General features: G+C 37.1%; 1 non-coding gene across 1 annotated transcript; it reads right to left on the bottom strand.

Moving 5' to 3' along the window:
- Positions 1 to 18,331: 18,331 nt before the first annotated feature.
- Positions 18,332 to 18,403, bottom strand: TRNAW-CCA (transfer RNA tryptophan (anticodon CCA)). The gene has a single exon. It is a non-coding gene; the product is annotated as a tRNA-Trp (tRNA).
- Between the last annotated feature and the right edge of the window lie 5,619 nt (positions 18,404 to 24,022).

Here is a 24,022-nt window from a genome sequence, read left to right as displayed (position 1 = left end):
CAATCTTTCCCAGTAATCCAGGCCTATACCCCAACCACTAATGCCAAAGAAGCTGAAGTCAAATAGATCTGTCATGACCTACAAGATCTTATAGACCTAACATCAATACACATATACATACATGTATACATATATGCTCTTGTTACTGCTGCTAAGTTGCTTCAATCGTGTCAGACTCCATGTGACCCCATAGACGGCAGCCCACCAGGCACCCCCATCCCTGGGATTCTCCAGGCAAGAATACTGGAGTGGATTGCCATTTCCTTCTCCAATGCATGAAAGTGAAAAGTGAAAGTGAGTCGCTCAGTGGTTTCTGATTCCTAGTGACGCCATGGACTGCAGCCTACCAGGCTCCTCTGTCCATGGGATTTTCCAGGCAAGAGTACTGGAGTGGGGTGCCATTGCCTTCTCCAGTATATATATGTGTATATATATATATATGTATATACATATGTATATATACATATATATATATGTGTGTATGTGTGTGTGTGTGTGTGTGTGTGTATGTATGTATGTATTTTTCATCATAGGGGATTGGAATGCAAAAGTAGGAAGTCAAGAGATACCTGGAGTAACAGGCAAGTTTGGCCTTGGAGTAAAAAATGAAAGAGTGCAAAGGCTAACAGAGTTTTGTAAGAGAATGCACTGGTCATGGCAAAATCGTCCTCCAACAACACAATAGAAGACTTTATATATGGACATCACCAGATGATTAATACTGAAATCAGATTGATGTATTTTTTCAGGCAAAGATGGAGAAGCTGTATACAGTCAGCAAAACCAAGATCAAGATTGACTATGGCTCAGATCATGGACTCCTTATTGCAATATTCAAACTTAAATTGAAGAAAGCAAGAAAAACCAGCAGACCATTCACGTATGACCTAAATCAAATCCCGTACGATTATACAGTTCAGTTCAGTTCAGTTGTTCAGTGGTGTCTGACTCTTTGCAACCCCATGAACTGCAGCACACCAGGCCTCCCTGTCCATCACCAACTGCCAGAGTCTACCCAAACCCATGTCCATTGAGTCTGTGATGGCATCCAACCAACTCATACTCTGTCATCCCCTTCTCCTCCTACCTTCAATCTTTCCCAGCATCAGGGTCTTTTCAAATGAGTCAGCTCTTCACATCATGTGGCCAAAGTATTGGAGTTTCAGCTTCAACATCAGTTCTCACAAATAACACCCAGGTCTCATCTCCTTTAGGATGGACTGGTAGGATCTCCTCACAGTCCAATGTACACTCAAGAGTCTTCACCAACACCACAGTTCAAAAGCATAAATTCTTTGGTGCTCAGCTTTCTTTACAGTTCAACTCCCACATCCACACATGACTACTGGAAAAACCATAGCCTTGACTAGACTGACCTTTGTTGGAAAAGTGATGTCTCTGCTTTTTAATATGCTATCTAGGCTGGTCATAACTTTCCTCCCAAGGAGTAAGAGTCTTTTAACTTCATCGCTGTAGTCACCATCTGCAGTGATTTTGGAGCCCCCCAAAATAAAGTCAGCCACTGTTTCCAGTTTCCCCATCTATTTGCCATGAAGTGATGGGACCAGATGCCATGATCTTTGTTTGCTGAATGTTGAGCTTTAAGCCAACATTTTCACTCTCCTCTTTCACTTTCATCAAGAGACTCTTTAGTTCTTCTTCACCTTCTGCCATAAGGGTGGTGTCATCTGCATATCTGAGGTTATTGATAATTCTCCCGAAAATCTTGATTCCAGTTTGTGCTTCCTCCAGCCCAGCATTTCTCATGATGTACTCTGCATATAAGTTAAATAAGCAGGGTGACAATGTACAGCTTTGATGTACTTCTTTCCCAATATGGAACCAATCTGTTTTTCTATGTCCAGTTCTAACTGTTGCTTCCTGACCTGCATACAGGATTCTCAAGAGGTAGGCCAGGTGGTCTTGTATTCCCATCTCTTTCACAATTTGCCAGTTTATTGTGATCCAACTCTTCCAACCAATTAATTCTGAAGGAAATCAGCCCTGGGGTTTCTTTGGAAGGAATGATGCTAAAGCTGAAACTCCAGTGCTTTGGCCACCTCATGTGAAGAGTTGACTCATTGGAAAAGACTGTGATGCTGGGAGGGATTGGGGGCAGGAGGAGAAGGGGATGACAGGATGAGATGGCTGGATGGCATCACTGTCTCTATGGACATGAGTCTGAGTGAACTCCGGGAGTTGGTGATGGACAGGGAGGGCTGCCATGCTGCAATACATGGGGTTGCAAAGAGTCGGACACGACTGAGCGACTGAACTGAACTGGACAGTCAAAGGCTTTGGGAAAGTCAATAAAGCAGAAATAGATGTTTTTCTGGAACTCTCTTGCTTTGTCAATGATCCAGTGGATGCTTGCAATTGGATCTATGGTTCCTCTGCCTTTTTAAAAACCAACCTGAACATCTGAAAGTTCACGGTACATGTACTGTTGAAGCTTGGCTAGGAGAATTTTGAGCATTACTTTACTAGTGTGTGAGATGAGGGCAATTGTTCAGTGGTTTGGGCATTCTTTGGCATTGCTTTTCTTTGGGATTGGAATAAAAACTGTGGCCACTGCTGTTTTCCAAATTTGCTTACATATTGAGTGCAGCACTTTTACAGCATCATCTTTTAGCATTTGATATAGCTCAACAGGAATTCCACCACCTCCACTCACTTTGTTCCTAGTGATGCTTCCTAAGGCCCACTTGACTTCATTTTCCAGAATGTCTGGCTCTAGGTGAGTGTGAGTGATCACACCATCATGATTATCAGGATCATGAAGATCTTTTTTGTACAGTTCTTCTGTATATTCTTGCCACCTCTTCTTAATATCTTCTGCTTCTGTTAGGTCCATACCATTTCTGTCTTTTATTAAGTCCATTTTTGCATGAAATGTCCCCTTCGTATCTCTAATTTTCTTGAAGATATCTCTCGTCTTTCCCATTCTTTTGTTTTACTCTATTTCTTTGCATTGATCCCTGAGCAAGGCTTTCTTATCTCTCCTTGCTATTCTTTGAAACTCTGCGTTCAAATGGCTATATCTTTCCTTTTCTCAATTGCCTTTCTCTTCTCTTCTCACTGCTATTTGTAAGGCCTGCTCAGACAGCCATTTTGATTTTTTTTGCATTTCTTTTTCTTGGGGATTGTCTTGATTCCAGTCTCCTTTACAGTGTCACAAACCCCTAATAGTTCATCATGCCCTCTGTCTATCAGATCTAGTCCCTTAAATCTATTTCTCACTTCACTTCAACTGTATACTCATAAGGGGTTTGAAAATTAGATTCAAGGTATTAGATTTGATAGAAAGATTGCCTAAAGGACTATGCATGGGGGATTGTGACATTGTACAGTAGACAATGATCAAGACCATCCCCAAGAAAATGAAATGCATAAAGGTAAAATGGTTGTCTGAGGAGGCCTTACAGGTAGCTGACAAAAGAAGAGAAGTGAAGGCAAAGGAGAAAAGGAAAGATATAACCATCTGAATGCAGAGTTCCAAAAAATAGCAAGGAGAGATAAGAAAGCCTTCCTCACTGATCAATGCAAAGAAATAGAGGAAAATAACAGAATGGGAAAGACTAGAGATCTCTCCAAGAAAATTAGAGATACCAAGGGAACATTTCACACAAAGATGAGCACAATAAAGGACAGAAATGACATGGACCTAACAGAAGCAGAAGATAATAAGAAGAGTTGGCAAGAATACACAGGAGAAGTATACAAAAATGATCCTAATAATCCAGATAACTGTGATGGTGTGATCACTCACCTACAGCCAGACATCCTATAATGTGTAATCAAATGGGCCTTACGAAGCATCACTACAAACAAAGCTCAGGAGAGAATGGACTCCCAGTTGAGATATTTCAAATTCTAAAAGATGATTCTGTGAAATTGCCACACTCAATATGCCAGTATTTTGGAAAACTCAGCCGTGGTCACAGGACTCCAAAATGTCAGTTTTCATTCCAATCCCAAAGAAAGGCAATGCCAAAGAATGTTCATACTCCCACACAATTGCACTCATCTCACACTATCAAAGTAATGCTCAAAATTTTCCAAGTGAGTTTTCAACAGTATATGAATCATGAACTCTCAGAAGTTTAAGGTGGATTTAGGAAAGGCAGGGTGCCGGGAGCCAGCGTGAGTAACTCCGCCCATGGCAAAGGTCATGAGGAAGAAGGCTCGGCATACACAAAGGCAGGATTGAGCCTCAGGGGACCCCCTGTTCCCGAGCATCTACCACCCAAAAACAGAGTCTGACTGCTTTACTGTGTTATGCTTTCCATCGACTCTTCTGACATTAACAGGGGTCTGCCCCCCCATCACCTTTTTCTGGAAAAAGTTAATTTAAAGCTTTTAGATAATAGGTCTCCTGGGCATAATAAGAGTGTTTCAATCCATAAACCCCTCTGTTGGCTTTCTAGTCTGCCTACAGGACTCTTACAGCTGCACATGTGATTGTTTGTGGCCTCCCGACCGTGAGAGGCACAGGAAGCTCAAAACATCCTAGGAATGTAGGGGCTTCTGAAGAGTCAAAATCATTAAACTAGGACTGATTAAGGGTTTCATTTGTTGAGCCAATACTTGCTACCAAATTTTCATATCTTTTATTTGTTGATATAGTTGGTATATATATATATATATATATATATATATATATATATATATATATATATGAAGTAGCAACATAGATCTTTGAGTTAAGTACCTGATTTGCTATAACCCACTGCACCTTTGTTCTATAGGGATGTAACTTTAGTGCTTTGAGGGTGATGCAGATTAAATAAAAACACTTCAGGGGAAATTAGATTAACATTCGTTAAGGAAGAGAGCCATAAAGTGTTAACAGGCCTCTTGGCCAGAAGATAAGGTAAATCACCTGAGACCTTTTGTATACAAAAGATATACAGAAAGGGTCAGGACTGCTGCCCCTGCATGACTCTGTATCTTCCATTGAGTAAAACTTAGGGTATATAAACAGCTTTTAAAAATAAAGTTATGTTTTTTGCACAAGCTTGGCCTCCCCCGTGTCAACTTTCTCTCTTTCTCCCTCTCCCTCCCTCTCTTTTTCAGGCTGATCCCTTGGAACACAGAGGCTCTCCATGTCTACTTATTTGTCTGGGCTTCTAAGACCCATATGAGAGGGAGCCCCAGGCAGGGTACCCTCCGCTATTCAAGTGGGCACTTGTGACCTAACATAGATGGTGCAAGTTTCTTGTCTTGAGATTTTATTAGCTTTCCGTGTAAACCAAGGAATATCAGCTTCTTTTCTCCACTAATTTTCCTACTACACTATTCTTTCCTAATCTCTCTTTTCTAATTAAATAGTCCTTTCCTAGACACTGACTCTGTCCCCACTTTGAATTCCCTGGATCCACTGGGACTGGACCCCGGCAGCAGAGAAATCTGAGATCAAATTGCCAACATCCATTGGATCATAGAAAATGTCAGAGAGTTCCAGAAAAAATATCTACTTCTGCTTTATTGACTATGTCAAAGCCTTTGACTGTGTGAATCACAACAAACTGTGAAAAATTTTTAGAGACATGGGGATATCCGACCACTGTACCTACCTCCTGAGAAATCTGTATGCTGGTCAGGAAGCAAAAGTTAGAACATGGACATGATTGAAGCAGTCTATGGGGTCTCAAAGAGTCAGGCAAAACTAGGTGACTGAACTGAACTGATATGGTAACCATGGGATGCTGATGCTTTTCATTTTTTTCAATAAATTTTAATATCAAGGGAAAGAGTTCAGTAGAATATGGAAAAGTTATTTAATACCTACTTTATGAGCTGAATGTAATTTTATCTTGTAATAGTGCAGTCAATTCTTTTTGTTGACTTCTAGAATATATATATGTATATATTATCATTATTTGTTTTTTAGTAACCAATTTTTGACTGGATCTTTGTGACCTCATGGACTGTTGCCCATCAGGTTTCTCTGTCCATGGGGTTTCCCAGACAAAGATGCTGGGAAAATCTCATGGTATCTAGAGTGTGTTGCCATTTCTTTCTCCACTATGTGCTATTACATAAAATCCAATGTTTTTTTACTGAGTAGCTACATAGAACATTTATAATGTATTAAACATGTTTATGATACACTGTGGTGGTTTTACAATGACTGATGTTATTGTATCCAATTGTCTTTATAAAGTTACTCTGGATGTAAGTTCCGATTTAATTTTAAAGCAAAGAAGTGACATTCAGAGTGAAACAGTCCAGCTAACACCTCAGACAGGTGAAATAATGCTAGAGACTATGACCAATAATAAGCTATCACAGAACCTCCTACTGTCAGAAGATTAAAAAAAAAAAAAGACAAACAGTTAATTTACACTTTGACTGTGAGAAGCACAATTGTTTACTTAAAAATAAAAAATAAAAGGATTTTGTCATAAGAAGTAACCTTATGCCTTCCTGAGGAAATCGCATATTTCTCTTTGTCACAGTATCTTATAACATCACATTTTTATGATAGATAGGAGAGTTGAAATAAAGGTATAAATAGTGCATGTAATCATTTAAATTCAATTTTCTTAAATCTTTATACATTGTTATATAGTTTCTATTGTTTAGAATTGAACACTGAAGTGATTTATTTTTTATTTCACCATACTTAGTAATTTAATGAAATTAAAAAAACACTTTATGGAAATACATGTCATTCTTTCAAAAAGATGCTGATTTTAGTATTTTCATAAAAATAACTATTTTAGGTAAAATATATTTATAGTAGGATAAAATTAAAGTTTTTATTTAAATATGTACAGTTATCTTAACTCAATTTTATATGCTACAAGTGCAACCTTTTATGTCTTGTTTCACAGGCAGAAAACTTAAAATATGTGTTTGCTCATAGAAAGTCAATACTGTATCACCAAATGCATTATCTTGTCTTCAAATTATATTTTCAAATAGATAGATCTTAAACAAATATGTAACGATAGTAAACTGTACTGAGTGGATTCTAAAGAAATGTTGCCCATCTTAATTTTTGTGTTTCATGCATTACAAATTCAGAAGTGTTAAATATATCCGTTGTAATACAGAAATGATTTTTAAAAACAAAAGTACACACAAAGTTGGAGTAGTAGTGTTAAAATTATTTGGAAGACTTATTTTTAAAGTTAAATAATGACATTAAAATTCTAATTTTCTTTTGAAAAATTATGCTTATGATGAGATCCCAAAATCCAATTTATCCACAAAAGTTGTTTCTCACTCAACAAGGGTCAATAAAAGTTCATGTTATTCTTAACCTAAGGAAAGGTATATATTATTTATACCTCAGAAACATGTTAAATGATGTTTTAAAGTAAACTAAGAGACAATGTTTATATTAGAATATAAGTATGCATCTTTATTATTAACATCTGTGGGGCTTTCTGCCATTACAAAATTACCCAAAAGATGTCAATGCGAGGCTGTAAAAAAATGACATTGCAAATGAAAAGCCAAATTACATCATGAAAGTTATTTAGGACATTAGAGTACACTTGTGTTCTCAACACCAGAAGGTAATCCCACTGAATGTCTTCAGAGAAATTTTGTGAAGTCAAAACAAACTCCTAAAAGTTAATTTTTAAAAGGTAGTTGCACATTAAAAGATAGGTTGGCAAAAATTTACATCAGCGTATAACTGAAAAATACACTGTAGACAAAGATGTGTGAAAATAAATCCATAAATAATTCTCCTTCTAAGTATACCAATGACTTTAAGATGATCAAAATAAGATAACTGCTGGGAAAATAATTGGAAATGTTGATGATTGAAGATGATTTATCTTTCTGAAAGTAAAGATAGCACTTTAATTACCTCCTTATATATACACAGACTCTCATTTCTTTTTCAAAAAACTGAAACTTTCTTTCACAGTCGAGAGAGCTGCCGTGGCCCAGTCTGACAATTTGTACCACCATGTAGTGACCTCACAGGGGCATTTTTATTGGCTTCAGTCTAGCGGGACTTTATATGTGTTTAATACTTGTACTTCCTGATCTATTTCAGTTCAGTTCATTTCAGTTGTTTAGTTGTGTGTGACTCTTTACGACCCCATGAATGGCAGCATGCCAGGCCTCCCTGAGTTCACTCAGATTCATGTCCATCGAGTCGGGGATGATATCCAGCCATCTCATCCTCTGTCGTCCCCTTCTTCTTCTGCCCCCAATCCCTCCCAGCATCAGAGTCTTTGCCAATGAGTCAACTCTTCGCATGAGGCAGTCAAAGTACTGGAGTTTCAGCTTTAGCATCGTTTCTTCCAAAGAGATCCCAGGGCCGATCTCCTTCAGAATGGACTGGTTGGATCTCCTTGCAATCCAAGGGAGTCTCGAGTCTTCTCCAACACCACAGTTCAAAAGCATCAATTCTTCGGCACTCAGCTTTCTTCACAGTCCAACTCTCACGTCCATACATGACTACTGGAAAAACCATAGCCTTGACTAGACGGACCTTTGTTGGCAAAGTAATATCTCTGCTTTTCAATATACTATCTAGGTTGGTCATAACTTTCCTTCCAAGGAGTAAGCGTCTTTTAATTTCATGGCTACAGTCACCATCTGCAGTGATTTTCGAACCCCCCCCCCCAAAAAAAAAAATCTGACACTGTTTCCACTGTTTCCCCATCCATTTTCCATGAAGTGATGGGACTGGATGCCATGATCTTCATATTCTGAATGTTGAGCTTTAAGCCAAATTTTTCACTCTCCGTTTTTTCTTTAATCAAGAGGCTTTTTAGTTCCTCTTCACTTTCTGCCATAAGGGTGGTGTCATCTGCATATCTGAAGTTGATATTTCTCCTGGCAATCTTGATTCCAGCCTGTGCTTCTTCCAGCCCAGCATTTCTGATTATGTACTCTGCATATAAGTTAAACAAGCAGGGTGACAATATACAGCCTTGACGTACTCCTTTTCCTATTTGGAACCAGTCTGTTGTTCCATGTTCAGTTCTAACTGTTGTTTCCTGACCTGCACATAGGTTTCTCAAGAGGCAGGTCAGGTGATCTGGTAGTCCCATCTCTTTCAGAATTTTCAACAGTTTCTTGTGATCCACACAGTCAAAGGCTTTGGCATAGTCAATAAAGCAGAAATAGATGTTTTTCTGGAACTCTCTTGCTTTTTCCATGATCCAGGAGATGTTGGCAATTTGATCTCTGGTTCCTCTGCCTTTTCTAAAACCAGCTTGAACATCAGAAAGTTCACGGTTCACATACTGTTGAAGCCCGGCTTGGAGAATTTTGAGCATTACTTTACTAGCGTGTGAGGTGAGTGCAATTGTGCGGTAGTTTGAGCATTCTTTGGCATTGCCTTCCTTAGGGATTGGAATGAAAACTGACCTTTTCCAGTCCTGTGGCCACTGCTGAGTTTTCCAAATTTGCTGAATACATCCTAAATTAATTATGAATTTAGTTAGTTAACTAAAAATGCAACTCCACATTTTTTTTTTCTCTAAAGAAAATCACACTGTAAACTTACTGCTACTGCAGCTACTGCTAAGTCACTTCAGTTGTGTCTGGCGCTGTGCAACCTTGGTTGGGCAGCCCACCAGGCTCCCCTGCTGATGACAAAGCTAGAACTAGAAGATAGCATGAAATATCAACAGGAGAAAGAAATATTAGAATAATATATATTTGTCTTAACTACCTAGAAAATATATATTTATCAATTTAGACAAAGCTCCAAATAGGCTTATAAATATCTGAATAAAACAGATAAATAAAGAATAAAACTGAATTATGTTAAAAATAAAATTTTTCAAATAAAAATATCTGAAAAAATAAAATATCTGAATTATATATATATATATATATATATATATATATATATATACCTAATTTATTTTTATTATGTGTGTGTGTGTGTGTTGTTGTTACTATTTAATTTAATTGTTTCCAACTCTTTCACAGCTCCATGGACTATAGGCTACCAGGCTCTTCTGTCTATAGGATTACCCAGGCAAAAATACTAGAGTGGGTTGCCATTTCCTTTCCCAGGGGATCTCCCCAACTCAGGGATTGAACTCACATTTCCCGCATTGGCAGAAAGATTCTTTACCACTGAGGCAGCAGGGAATCCTATCTATATTTAGGAGAATATATAGGATTCTCCTAAATATAGATAGGATTCTCTTTTTTTTTAATTTTTATTTTTACTTTATTTTACTTTATAATACTGTATTGGTTTTGCCATACATTGACATGAATCCACCACGGGTGTACATATAGATAGGATTCTCCATATGGAAGGCAGCCAATTGTAATAAAGTTTTCCCAATAGAACATTCCCTGGTGGCTCAGACAGTAAAGAATCTGCCTGTAATGCAGGTGACCTGGGTTCAATCCCTGGTTTGGGAAGATCCTCTGTAGAAAGAAATGGCAATCCACTCCAGTATTCTTACCTGAAGAATTCCATGGACAGTGGAGCCTGGTGTGCCCCAGTCCATGGGGTCACAAACAGCTGGACATGACTGAGTGACTAAAATAACAACTACCCAATAGAACTCCAGTGTATGCTACATTTGAGAAATAGGGACAGGTAATGTGTTAGTTACAATCCTTTGTAAATGGTTTAGTTTACATATTGTGTGTATATGTTTGCATATATAATAAATTTTTAATAAAACAAAATTTTTACTCTGTTAAAATCTAAAATCATATGTAAAATTCTTGGTTAAGTGTGAGATTGAGTTTACACTTCTGAGTCACAGATATCATAGAATTGCCAAGAAGTGTTCACATACTGTAAGAGAAGTGATGAGCATTTGAAAACCCTTCTCATAGCAGTTTGTACTATATGCAACTAAGTATTGCTGAAACAAAAATCATTAACATAAGAGGATATTTGGTCAATATAGAATGTGTAAATATTTTGATTACTGATTAATATTGTTAACAAAGCTATAAAAACACAAAGTATCACATCTGAAAAATAGTTGAGTTTATGTCAGTAAAATTTCATCTGAAAACACACATTTTCTAATCTCATTTCTTTTAGTGTTAAACAGGATTTTGGTTAATGGTTTAAATCTATGGGGCTACTATCTCTTCTCTGTATTCAGAATTTCAAAGCCATCTGTCACATACTGAACAACACTCATATTTACTAAAGGAAGTAACAAATGACTCCCTTCTCATCAATCATTAGATTCAGTTAAGGACTTTAATATTAGATGCTTCTCATTTATTTAAAATAAAAAATCTGATATCATAATTTATTGATTTCAATGATTTATTTGAAATATACCAATATTTTATTTTACAGAGAACACACTTTATTTAAAATTTTAACCTTTCTATACTTTGAATTTGAAAACACTTACTTTGATAGAAATTTGGTCTTTCCTAACTGTCAATGGATTTGAATTAAGGTTGAACATTTAGAAGCTGAATTTTAGAGTCAAGTGTCCTTTCATCAATATCCATCCATCTCCTAAATTCTGAGGTAATATGATCTTCCAAACTCTTATTTTGAGAAACACCATTTTAGTTTTGGATATGTGAAATAAAAACCACATTGAATTAAGGTTTTTGAACACTAGTCTACAAGACCAGATAATGTATAATCAACAGACACATTTCGCTAAAACCTGGGTTTAACTGAGCATCATTCTCAGTGAATGATATACATTCATAAAAAGCAATATAATGTTCATATATAATAATGTAACTATATATTCTCAAAGCAGTTTACAGTATCTCTTGATATTATTTCAAAACACACAACTTTTTACAACCAGATTCTTGTCTTTAGAAATTCACAAAAATAAATAATTTTTGAATAATAAAAAATAATATATATCAAATTTAATGAGAAAAGCAAGGCTAATTAAATAGCAATGCCTTTATAGTAGTTTACTTATGGGAGGGTGTCTTTGTTGTGATGGCCAGTTTCCCCCTTTTTCCTTTTCTTCATTTTATTCTTGAGCCAATTTTGGTATCAATCATACATTTATTAATTTATTTATGTACCTACTCCCATAAAATAATTTCAGACAAATTATGTTAAAAAACGATATAACAAAACCAAAGATATTTTTAAAAAGATAGTTTATATTTACTGAGGTTCTATTTTCCATATGTTGTATACATATCATTTTATTTGATTACCAAAACAGTAATAAAAAAGAAAGCATATTCTTTCATTTTACATAAAAGAAAGAGAGTCATACTTGGTAAGAAAACTGCTCAATTATGAAGTCTAAAAGACTGTTTGCATACAAATACATAGTTCTATAATGTGAAATCCCATACTTTTATAACTGCATCACAGCATATCCAAAAGAATAAAGGTAAAAATCAAGTAATAAAGAGTTAAGGGGAGGTGTTCATTAATTAAAAAGTACAACATTTAATTCTCAGCATCTGTGAATCTGAAACTAGTAAACTAGTATCTAACAGAATTGGTTACATAGCTATTACTTTTTACAAAAACATCTTCTTTTTGAATATTCAAATTCATAACTAAGTTTTTAATAGGAGCAGCTTTTACAGTTTTATGACTAAGTTGAAATACTTCACAAAAATCTACAAAAGAAATTTTTTTTTTGATATTGGCTAAGTAAAAGTTTATGTCTTCTGAATACCAAGTACATAGACAGTATGTGTGATGTCTTATTGAAAAGGTAAGCGCATTTGAGCTATATTTCTGGTCTTAAAGAAGAGTGCCAGATATCCATATGCTTAGGAATATCAGCAATGTGAATCTGAACTTTTTTATTTTAAACAGAAGGAAAATAAATTTCAGCATCCCAGTAAGTAATAGGTTAACCATGAGATTTATCCTGGAATCCTTAAGAGTTGCATAGTGGTGATGCTTTAATACATTTCCTTTTGCATTGATGTTAAAGAGATAAGAAATAGAGTTTCAAAGAACTACATGAAAGTAATGTAAGGTGCTCAATGTTATGAAAAATGATCTTATGAAGAAAATCAAAGGTGCTCTTTTTGCAACAGAGACTATTTCAGAACTCCTAAAATGTTTCTTCAGGGTCAGAAGAAGGTATATTTGTATAATGAAACATAGGGAGATGGTGATGGCCAGGGAGGCCTGGCATGCTGCAATTCATGGGATCGTGAAGAGTCGAACAGGACTGAGTAACTAAACTGAACTGAACTGATATATATATATATATATATATATATATATATATATATATATATACATATATTTGCCAATTATAGGTAAAATCTAATTACATAAAATATCTTTGCAACAAAGACTTGTAAAAGATTTAAAAAATAGATATATAGTGGTTTCACAGTTTTTAAAGAAAAGTTCCTATATGGAGAAAATTTCAATTGTAAGCACTAATGCAGAAAATAAAATCACTTTTAAGCGCTTTATAAACAATAAAATCAGTCAAAGATGGGAGAAAAAGGTGTATACTTCTTAGGTTGGTTGATACTTGCTGTTACTACCTCCTTACCAATACTAAGTCTGAAATTCAGAAAAAAATAATTTACTTAAAATCATAGTGATATAAGTTGTCATTCATTGAATTCTGAATCTCCAGTTCATCCTCTTTAACTGTTGTTAATCACAAAATAACCAACATTTGTAAATTAAACCCTATTATTTGTGTGTGTGTGTGTGTGTGTGTGTGCATATATATATATATATATATATATGCTTCCCAGGTGGCACTATTGGCAAAGAATCCACCTTTAATGCAGGAGACGACGTGGGTTCAATCCCTGGGTCAGGAATATCTCCTGGAGGAGGGCATGGCAATTAAGTCCAGCATTCTTGCCTGGAGAAGCCCATGGATGGAGGAGTGTCATGGGCTACAGTCCATAGGGTCACAAAGAGTTGGACACGACGGAAGCAATGAAACACAGCACTATATATATATATATATGCACATATGTATAATATATATTCACTGATTTAACATTAATAGTTTAGATTGCTTTTTACATGATATTATTATCCTCACTTTATGAGAAAGGAAACTACATCTCAAAGAAGTTTAACACCATGCTCAAAACTATTTAACAGAATCATTTTTGAAATCTAGATATTTTAATTTGAGATCATATGTTACATCTACTTTGCCAGATTCCTGGACTCTATTAAATAAACAAATTGTTCTGTTAATTCTGATGCAATAAAGCAAGTTGTTGATTCCTATAAATTTCTTGTATTACATTTGGTATGAATTTGAACTTAAAATTTTTTAAATTACACAAAATTCTGAGTAATTAAATGTACCTATAAGTGATCAGAATAAAAGATAGCTTTCTCCACACATTCACAAGATTAGGTCTTCAACTCTTAAACTTCCTTCATTTTTCTCACCTGCATACATTTCACAGACCAGTTTGATCTGCTTTTCCCTCTGCTGCTGCTGCTGCTGCTAAGTCGCTTCAGTCGTGTTTGACTCTGTGCGACCCCATAGACAGCAGCCCACCAGGCTCCCCCATCCCTGGGATTCTCCAGGCAAGAACACTGGAGTGGGTTGCCATTTCCTTCTCCAATGCATGAAAGTGAAAAGTAAAAGTGAAATCTCCAGCGACCCTATGGACTGCAGCCTTCTAGGCTCCTCCGTCCATGGGATTCTCCAGGCAAGAGTACTGGAGTGGGGTGCCATTGCCTTCTCTGGCTTTTCCCTCTACTAATCCAGTAAAAGTTTTCTTGTTTAGATCACTTTGTTGTTGTTGTTTAGACATTAAGTCATGTCCAACTCTTTTGTGACCCTATGGACTGTAGAGTCTATAGGCTCTTCTGCTCAATACAATTCAATTATCTACTCTCAGTTTTTACCTATATAACTTCTCTAGAGCATTTTCAACGTTGCTCTACATTTTTAAAAGTTTTTTTCTTTGTTTTTGATTCAGCCCCTCCTTTCTTCCAATTTTAGAATAGATATTTTTCAAATTTGTTTTATTATTACTCTCACTCTGTGTCCAAAGCCAGGCTTTTGCACTGCCAAGTCAAACTTTCATTTACTTAGTGGATATTTCTTCTGGACGCTTTACAGAAAACACAAATCTGTACAAAATTTAACTCAAAATCTGCCTGAAAATATCAACTTCTGATTCTGCAACTCAATTAAAAATAATACCCACTTCTTAAAATGTGTTTACGTTTTCTGCATCTTTCTGTTCTTGGGCTCCAAAATCACTGCAGATGGTGACTGCAGCCATGAAATCAAAAGACGCTTGCTCTTTGGAAGAAAAGTTATGGCCAATCTAGATAGCATATTAAAAAGCGGAGACATTACATTGTCAACAAATGTCCATCTAGTTAAAGCTATGGTTTTTCCAGGAGTCATGTATGGATGTGAGAGTTGGACTATAAAGAAAGCTGAGCACCGAATAATTGATGCTTTGGAAATGTGGTGTTGGAGAAGACTCTTGAGAGTCTCTTGGACTCAAGAAGACCAATCCAGTCAATCCTAAAGGAAATCAATCCTGAATATTTATTTGAAGGACTGATGCTGAAGCTGAAACTCTAATACTTTGGGCACCTGATGCTAAGAAGTGACTCATTTGAAAAGACCCTAATTCTGGGAAAGAGTGAAGGTGAGAGGAGAAAGGGACGACAGAGGATGAGATGGTGGGATGGCATCATCGATTCGATGGACATGAGTTTGTGTAAGCTCCAGGAATTATTAATGAACAGGGAAGCCTGGTGTGCTGCAGCCCATGAAGTCACAAAGAGTTAGACGCAAATGACTGACTGAACTGACTGATTGACTATACAGACATCTTTCTCTTTCTTCTGTTCATTCACTCTATTCCATTCAAATTATAACATATGCCTGGAAAGTTCTTTCACAGAGAGTTTCATGACTTCTTCCCTCAAATCCACATCTCACTAAGGCAATTTTCCATGGAAAATTGCTATCACTCTTTTGCTTGATCTCCTTTCTTGCCTAATTTCCTTCATCAGTACATGTTAAGTCACTTCAATAATGTCTGACTCTGTGAGACCCCATGATTGTAGCCTGCCAGTCTCCTCTGTCTGTGGGATTTTCCAGACAAGAATAATGGAATGCCATGCCCTTCTCCAGGGAATCTTCCTGAATATGTGATTTAACACACATCTCTTGTGTGTCCAGCATTGACACGTAGGTTCTTTATCACTAGTGCCATGTGGGAAGACCAATTTCCTTCAAAGTTCTCACCAATTATCATTCTACATTTATTTCGCATATTTGCTAAATTCTTATCTCCCCTAATAAAAGTTAAACAACATATACATAATCCAGAATTGTTCAGTTTTATCTGTGGCTCTAAACACAGAATATAGCAATTTGCTTGGAACACAAAACTTAGTGTTGAATAAATTAGTGAAATAATATATGACTCTTTTTCACATATTTCCTATACAAATAACTAAGTGTTATTTATTATGTTATTTTCCAGCAATACCCTATTCCATGCTTATGGAAAAGATGGTTTATTCTTAGGCAGTGACCTCCTTTATGTGCTGAGATTGACTGTGCTATGTTTCCTTATTTTCAGCATCAGAGTTATAGCAGGGCCATGTATCTAAAATATACACCTTATACTTTTAATTTCACATAATAAAAGTACTTTCCAGAGGATAAAGTTCAAAGTTGTTTTCATTTTGCATCAAGTTCTTCACAGTGTTAGTTCCATCTTTCTGGAACATACCCAGTTCCCATCTCTTCACAACCTTTTGAATTCTTTCCATAGTGTAACCATACAAAACAAATTTTTGTTACTTGATCATACTCTTCTTTTTCATACATTTCTGTCACTGATCAGAGTTTTTCCATACAGCAAAGTTAATTACTACTCCCTTATCCAACAAGCAAACTTCCTTTCTAGACCTCAAAGACCATTTGTTTTATGAAATCTTCTCTTACCCCTTAAGGCATAATTATCATACATTCTGCTCTGCTTAAATTGTACTGTCATTATTAGCATCATCATATTGTGCTTGTGCAATTTCCTGATCATGGCATAATGTTACTGCAGGATATTCACTTGCTTATAGCAAGAGCAGGAAAGTTGGAAGGTGCAAAGAACTGAAATTGCATATATTCCTGAGGTGGCGACCATCAGAAAAGATTAAAACAAATGGGAAACAAATATTTGACAAGCTAGTATGTTGACTAAATACAATAATTTTGCAACTGATTTCCAGACAAACATTACTGGGGACAGACAAAATAAAGTGATATGATTTTCTAATAGGTTGAGGACATAGGAGGAAAGCTATACTTGTAAAGTTCAATCAATGTACTAATTCAAAAATTCAAAATTCAACATTTTGTAGGATTTCTGTGACACAGATAGTAAAGAATCCACCTGCAATGCGGGAGATCTGAGTTCAATCCCTGGTGTGGGAAGGTCTCCTGGAGGAGGACATGACAACCCACTCCAGTATTCTTGCCTGGAGAATCCCCACAGACAGAGGAGCCAGGTGGACTGCATCTATGAAGTCACAAAGAGTTATACATGACTGAATGACTGAACACACACTGTTGCACAAATTAATTCAACAATTTAATAAATATAAAACATGTACTTTTTGCTAGGACCTCTGCTAAATTCTGAGACTACAAAGAATAATAAGAAATACAGACTTTCTACAAAGACTAAAACTGGACTACTAGGTTTTAGTCTGACAATTGGGAAGAGTAATACCACAAAGAACAAAAATATATATGTCCTTAGCTGTTTAATTATCTTCTAATTCACCTCTGGATTATTTTTAAGAACTAACACTATGTGGGGAGCTATCAAGGACTCCTGAAATGAAGAAAAAGATGAATGAAAATGTCAGGAAGATCTACAAACCTATCTCATTCCCCTCTATGCTATTACCCATTCTTTGTTAGAAACAACATCTTATGTATCTTTGCATTCTCAGGATTTAGAACATGTAATAGTACGCATTAAGTGCACAATATATACTTACTTGGTGAAATTATTAAAGAGAATTAGACTCACAGTTAATGCTTTAGTAATTCGTAATTTAGTAGTTAGACCCACTATTGTTGAATTTTACTACAGGGACACATTGGTGGGCTATCAATCATGATAATATTAAATGGTATAAACACAATATCCCAAAGAATAAAATGGAAAACTCAGAAAATAAAACACCTAAACCATATCTTTATTGGCCTTTCTCAAACTTAAGTTTCATTCTATAATTTTATAATAAGAAACAATTAAGTCTAGGAGAAAAAAAAAGGATGTGCAAATATAAATCAGAAAATATTTGCAAGGTAATTAGCTATTAATTATAATCACAAGATTTATTTTAAAATCTATGTCCTAAATTTTAAGAAGGGCAAAAGGCAAGAATACTGGAGTGGGATACCATTTCCTTCTCCAGGGGATCTTCCCAACCTAGGGATTGAACCCAGGTCTCCTGCATTGGAGGCAGATGCTTTAACCACTGAGCCACCAGGGAAGCCCTTATTTAAGATAGTGGAGACAAAGAGTAAATGAAGCTTATTATGCATGTACTCTCCTTAACTTAGTTTAGCACATTCCACACACATTACATGTAACCAAAGAGAACCTTTACAATATGAATAAGAAATAGAAACTCATTCAGAATAAAGGCATGCAGTGTGTCATGATTTTAAAAGACCAACAGTCACATGGCACTGTGTGGTGATGCATTTTTTCACAGAGGTTTAGAAATGTGTGTTCATGCTCAATCATTTCAGTCGTGCATACTCTTTTTGATGCTATAGACTGTAGACCATGATGCTCCTCTGTCCATGGGGATTCTCCAGGCAAGAACACTGAAGTGGGTTGCCATGCCCAGCTACAGGGGATCTTCGTGACCCAGGGATCAAACCCACATCTCTTATGTCTCCTGCATTGGCAGGAGGGTTCTTTACCACTAGGGCCACCTAGCCCAGAATTAGGAATATATTTAGTTAATACATTCTGGGCGGTTCTCTCTTTTAAAAGAGCATGCATGCATTAAAACAAACAAACAAACAAACAAACAAACAGTGCACTATTCAGTTCAGTTCAGTTGCTCAGTCATGTCAGACTCATTGTGATCCCATGAACCACAGCATACCAGGTCTCTCTGTCCATCACCAACTCCCGGAGTCCACCCAAACTCATGTCCATTGAGTTAGTGACACCATTCAAACATCTCATCCTCTGTCATCCTCTTCTCCTCATCCCTTCCATCTTTCCCAGCATCAGGACTTTTCCCAATGTGTCAGTTTTTCAAATCTGGTGTCCAAAGTATTGGAGTTTCAGCTTCAGCCTCAGTCCTTCCAATAAAAATCCAGGAGTGATTTACCTTAGAATTGACTGGTTTGATCTTGCAGTCCAAGGGACTCTCAATAGTCTTCTCCAACACAATTCAAAAGCATCAATTTTTTTCAGTGCTCAGCTATCTTCATACTCCAAATCTCAAATCCATACATAGCTACTGGAAAAACCATAGCCTTGACTAGATGGACCTTAGTCGGCAAAGTAATGTCTCTGCTTTTTAGTATGCTGTCTATATTGGTCATTAATTTTCTTCCAAGGAGCAAGAGTCTTTCAATTTCATGGCTGCAGTCACAATTTGAGGTGATTTTAGAGCCCAAGAAAATAAAGTCTGTCACTGTTTCCATTGTATCCCATGTATTTAGCATGAAGGGATGGGACCAGAATCCATGATATTATTATTATTATTATTATTATTTTTAATTTGAGTTTTAAGCCAGCATTTTCACTCTCCTCTTTCATTTTCATGAAGAGTCTCTTTAGTTCCTCTTCAATATCTGTCATAAGGTGGTGTCATCTGCATATCTAAGATCATTGATATTTCTCCCAGCAATCTTGATTCCAGCTTGTACCTCTCCCAGCCTGGCATTTCACAATAAGCTGAGTGATAATATACAGCCAGGACGTACTGCCTATTTGGAACCAGTCCATTGTTCCATGTTTGGTTCTAACTTTTGCTTCCTGACTTGCATACAGATTTCTCAGGAGGCAGGTACAGTGGTCTGATATCCCCATCTCTTTAAGTATTTTTCATATTTGTCATGATTCACACAGTCAAAGGCTTTGACATAGTCAATAAAGCAGACATAGATGTTTTTCTGGAACTCTCTGGCATTTTCTATCATCCAATGGATGTAGGCAATTTTATCTGTGATTTCCCTGCCTTTTCTAAATCCACCTTAAACATCTGAGAGTTCATGATTCATATACAATTGAAGACTCACTTGGAAAATTTTGAGCATTACTTTGCTAGTGTGTGGGATGAGTGTAATCATGCAGGAGTATGAACATTCTTTGGCATTGCCTTTCTTTGGGATTGGAATGAAAATTAACATTTTTGAATCCTGTGACCACTGCTGAGTTTTCCAAATTTGCTGACATATTGAGTGCAGCACTTTCACAGAATCATCTTTTAGGATTTGAAATATCTCAACTGGGAGTCCATCCCCTCCTTAGCTTTGTTCATAGTGATGCTTCCTAAGGTTCACTTCATTTCACACCACAGGATGTCTGGCTCTAGGTGAGTGATCACACCGTCATAGTTATCTGGGTCGTTAACATATTTTTTGTATACTTATTCTGTTTATTCTTGCCAACTTTTCTTATTATCTTCTGCTTCTGTTAGGTGCATGTGTTTCTGTCCTTTGTTGAGTCCATCTTTAATGAAATGTTCTCTTGATATCTCTAATTTTTTTGAAGAGATCTCTAGTCTTTCCCATTCAATTGTGTTTCTCTATTTCTTTGCACTGATCACTGAGGAAAGCTTTCTTAACTCTCCTTGCTATTTTTTGGAACTCTGCATTCAGAAGGCTGTAGCTTTCCTTTTCTCCTTTGCCTTTCATGTCTCTTCTTTTCTCAGCTCTCTGTAAGGCCTCCTCAGATAACCATTGTCTTTATGCATTTAATTTTATTGGGGAAGGTCTTGATCACTGTCTCCTGTACAATGTCACAAACCACCATTCATAGTTCTTCAGGCACTCCATCTGTCAAGTCTAATCCCTTGAATCTATTTTTCAAATCCCTTATGAGTATACAGTGGAAGTGAGAAATAGATTTAAGGGACTAGATCTGATAGACAGAGAGCCTGATGAACTATGGACGGAGGTTTGTAACATTGTACAGGAGACAGGAATCAAGACCATCCCCAAAAAAAGAAATGCAAAAAAGCAAAATGGCTGTCTGAAAAGGCCTTAGAAATAGCTGTGAAAAGACGAGAAGAGAAAGGCAATGGAGAAAAGGAAAGATATAGCCATTTGAATGCAGAGTTCCAAAGAATAGCAAGGAGAGATAAAAAAAAAAAAAAAACCTTGCTCAGGGGTCAATGCAAAGAAATAGAGGAAAACAAAAGAATGGGAAAGACTAGAGATCTCTTCAAGAAGATTAGAGATACTAAGGGAACATTTCATGCAAAGATAGGCTCAATAAAAGACAGAAATTGTATGGACCTAACAGAAGCAGAGGATATTAAGAAGAGGTGGCAAGCATACAAAGAAGAACTGTACAAAAAAGATCTTCATGACCCAGATAAGATCATGGCATCTGGTCCCATCACTTCCTGGCAAATAGATGGGGAAACAGTGGAAACAGTGCTGACTTTAATTTTTGGTGCTCCAAAATTACTGCAAATGGTGATTGCAGCCATGAAATTAAAAGATGCTTACTCCTTGGGAGGAAAGTTATGACCAACCTAGACAGCATATTAAAAAGCAGAAACATATACACAATGGAATATTATTCACCCATTAAAAACAATACATTTGAATCAGTTCTAATGAGGTGGATGAAACTGGAGACTATTATACAGAGTAAGTAAGCCAGAAAGAAAAAACACCAGTATAGTATACTAAGGCATATATACGGAATTTAGAAAGATGATAACCCTGTATGTGAGACAGCTAAAGAGACAGAGATGTATAGAACAGTCTGTTGGACTCTGTGGGAGAGGGAGAGGGTGGGATGATTTGAGAGAATGGCATTGAAACATGTATAATATCATATATGAAATGAATCACCAGTCCAGGTTTCATGAGGATACAGGATGCTTGGGACTGGTGCAGTGGGATGACCCAGAGGGATGGAATGGGGAGGGAGGTGGGAGGGGGTTCAGGATGGGGAACATGTGTACAACCATGGCAGATTCATATTGATGTTAGGCAAAACCAATACAATATTGTAAAGTAATTAACCTCCAATTAAAATAAATAAATAAATAAATATATTTTATATATATATATATATATATATATATATATATATATATATATAAAGCAGAGACATCAGTTGCCAACAAATGTCCGTCTAGTCAAGTCTATGTATGAATGTGAGGGTTGGCCTATAAAGAAAGCTGAGTGCCAAAGAATTGATGCTTTTGAACTGTGGTGTTGGAGAAGACCCTTGAGAGTCCCTTGGACTGCGAGGAGATCCGACCAGTCCATCCTAAAGGAGATCAGTCCTGAGTGTTCATTGGAAGGATTGATGTTGAAGCTGAAATCCAGTACTTTGGCCGCCTGAGGCAAACAGTTGACTCATTTGAAAAGACCTGATGCTGGGAAAGATTGAGGGCTGGAGGAGAAGAAGACGACAGAGTATGAAATGGTTGGATGGCATGACTGACTCAATGGACATGGGTTTTGGTGGACTCCAGGAGTTTGTGATGGACAAGGAGGCCTGGCATGCTGTGGTTCATGGGGTCACAAAGAGTTAGACAGGACTGTGCAGCTGAACTGAACTGAACTGAACTGCACTGCACTTTTGCATTCCAGTCCCCTTTGATGAAAAGGACATCTTTTTTTGGGGGGGGGTGTTAGTTCTAGAAAATCTTGTAGGTCTTCATAGAACCCTTCAACTTCACCTTCTTCAGCATTACTAGTTGTGGCATGGACCTGGATTACTGTGATATTGAATGGTTTGCCTTGGAAATGAACAGAGATCATTATATCAGTTTTGAGATTGCATCCAAGTACTGCATTTCACACTCTATTGTTGGCTATGATGGCTATTTCATTTTTTCTAAGGGATTCTTCCCCACAGTAGTCCAAAAGCTCTCAAGATGTCAGAGTAGCTGAACATGTGCTCATCTTCTCCTGTGAGAACACCAAAACTACAAATTACTGCTGAACAACCATTGCCAGGATAATTGTGATCCCACTATAAAAAGATACCCCATGCCCAAGGGCAAAGGAGAACCCCCTGAAAGATGGTAGGGGGTGCAAAATCACATTTAGAATCAAATCCCATTCCCGCCTGAGACACTTGGAGAGCTCAAACAAACCCATGTCGCCACCAGGACACATAGGCCCCACAGAGACTGAGCCAGACATGTGTTTGAGTCTCCTGTGGAGGTACGGGTCAGCAGTGGCCTTCCACAGAAACAAGGGCTCTGGGTACAGCTACCTGCATCACAGAGCTTGTGGCATAAGCCCTCTTGAAGGAGGTCGGCATTAATCCCATGAAAGAGCTAGTGAACAGATGACCGACAAACTGCAGAACAATTATACCAAAGAAATTCTTGTACTATTAAGAAAGTTTTAGGACCCACAACAGATTTTCCAACCTTGGGGTCTGGCAAAGGCACTGAGAACTTCCAGTGAATTTGACTTTGGAGGCCAGTGAGATTTGATTAGAGAACTCACATCAGACTGAGGGAAGACTCTGGGAGAGCACAAACAAAACCCTGTGCACACTAGGAGAAAGGAACAGTGACCCCACAAGAGACTGACCCAGATTTGCCTGTGAGTATCCAGGAGTCTCCGGCAGAGGCATAGGTGGGCAGCAGCCTCCTACAGGTTCAGGAGTACTGAGTGTGCCAGGACTTTTTAAGGATATAACCACTGTCTTCATTACCTCCACCATAGTTTGGTCTCAGGTCAAACAACAGGGAGGGAACACAGCCCCCCCATCAGCAGAAAATTGGATTATAGATTTAGCATGGCCCTGCCCCTCAGAACTACACCCAGTTATCCCCAAAGTCAGTTTCTCCTACCAGGAAGCTTCCATAAGCCTCTTATCAGTTTCCATCAGAGAGCAGACAGAATGAAAACCACAATCACAGTAAACTAACCAAACTGAT

The sequence above is a fragment of the Ovis canadensis genome, chromosome 10 (assembly GCF_042477335.2).
Source record: "Ovis canadensis isolate MfBH-ARS-UI-01 breed Bighorn chromosome 10, ARS-UI_OviCan_v2, whole genome shotgun sequence".
Classification (NCBI taxonomy): domain Eukaryota; kingdom Metazoa; phylum Chordata; class Mammalia; order Artiodactyla; family Bovidae; genus Ovis; species Ovis canadensis.
This window is presented reverse-complemented; position numbering and strand designations above follow the sequence as displayed.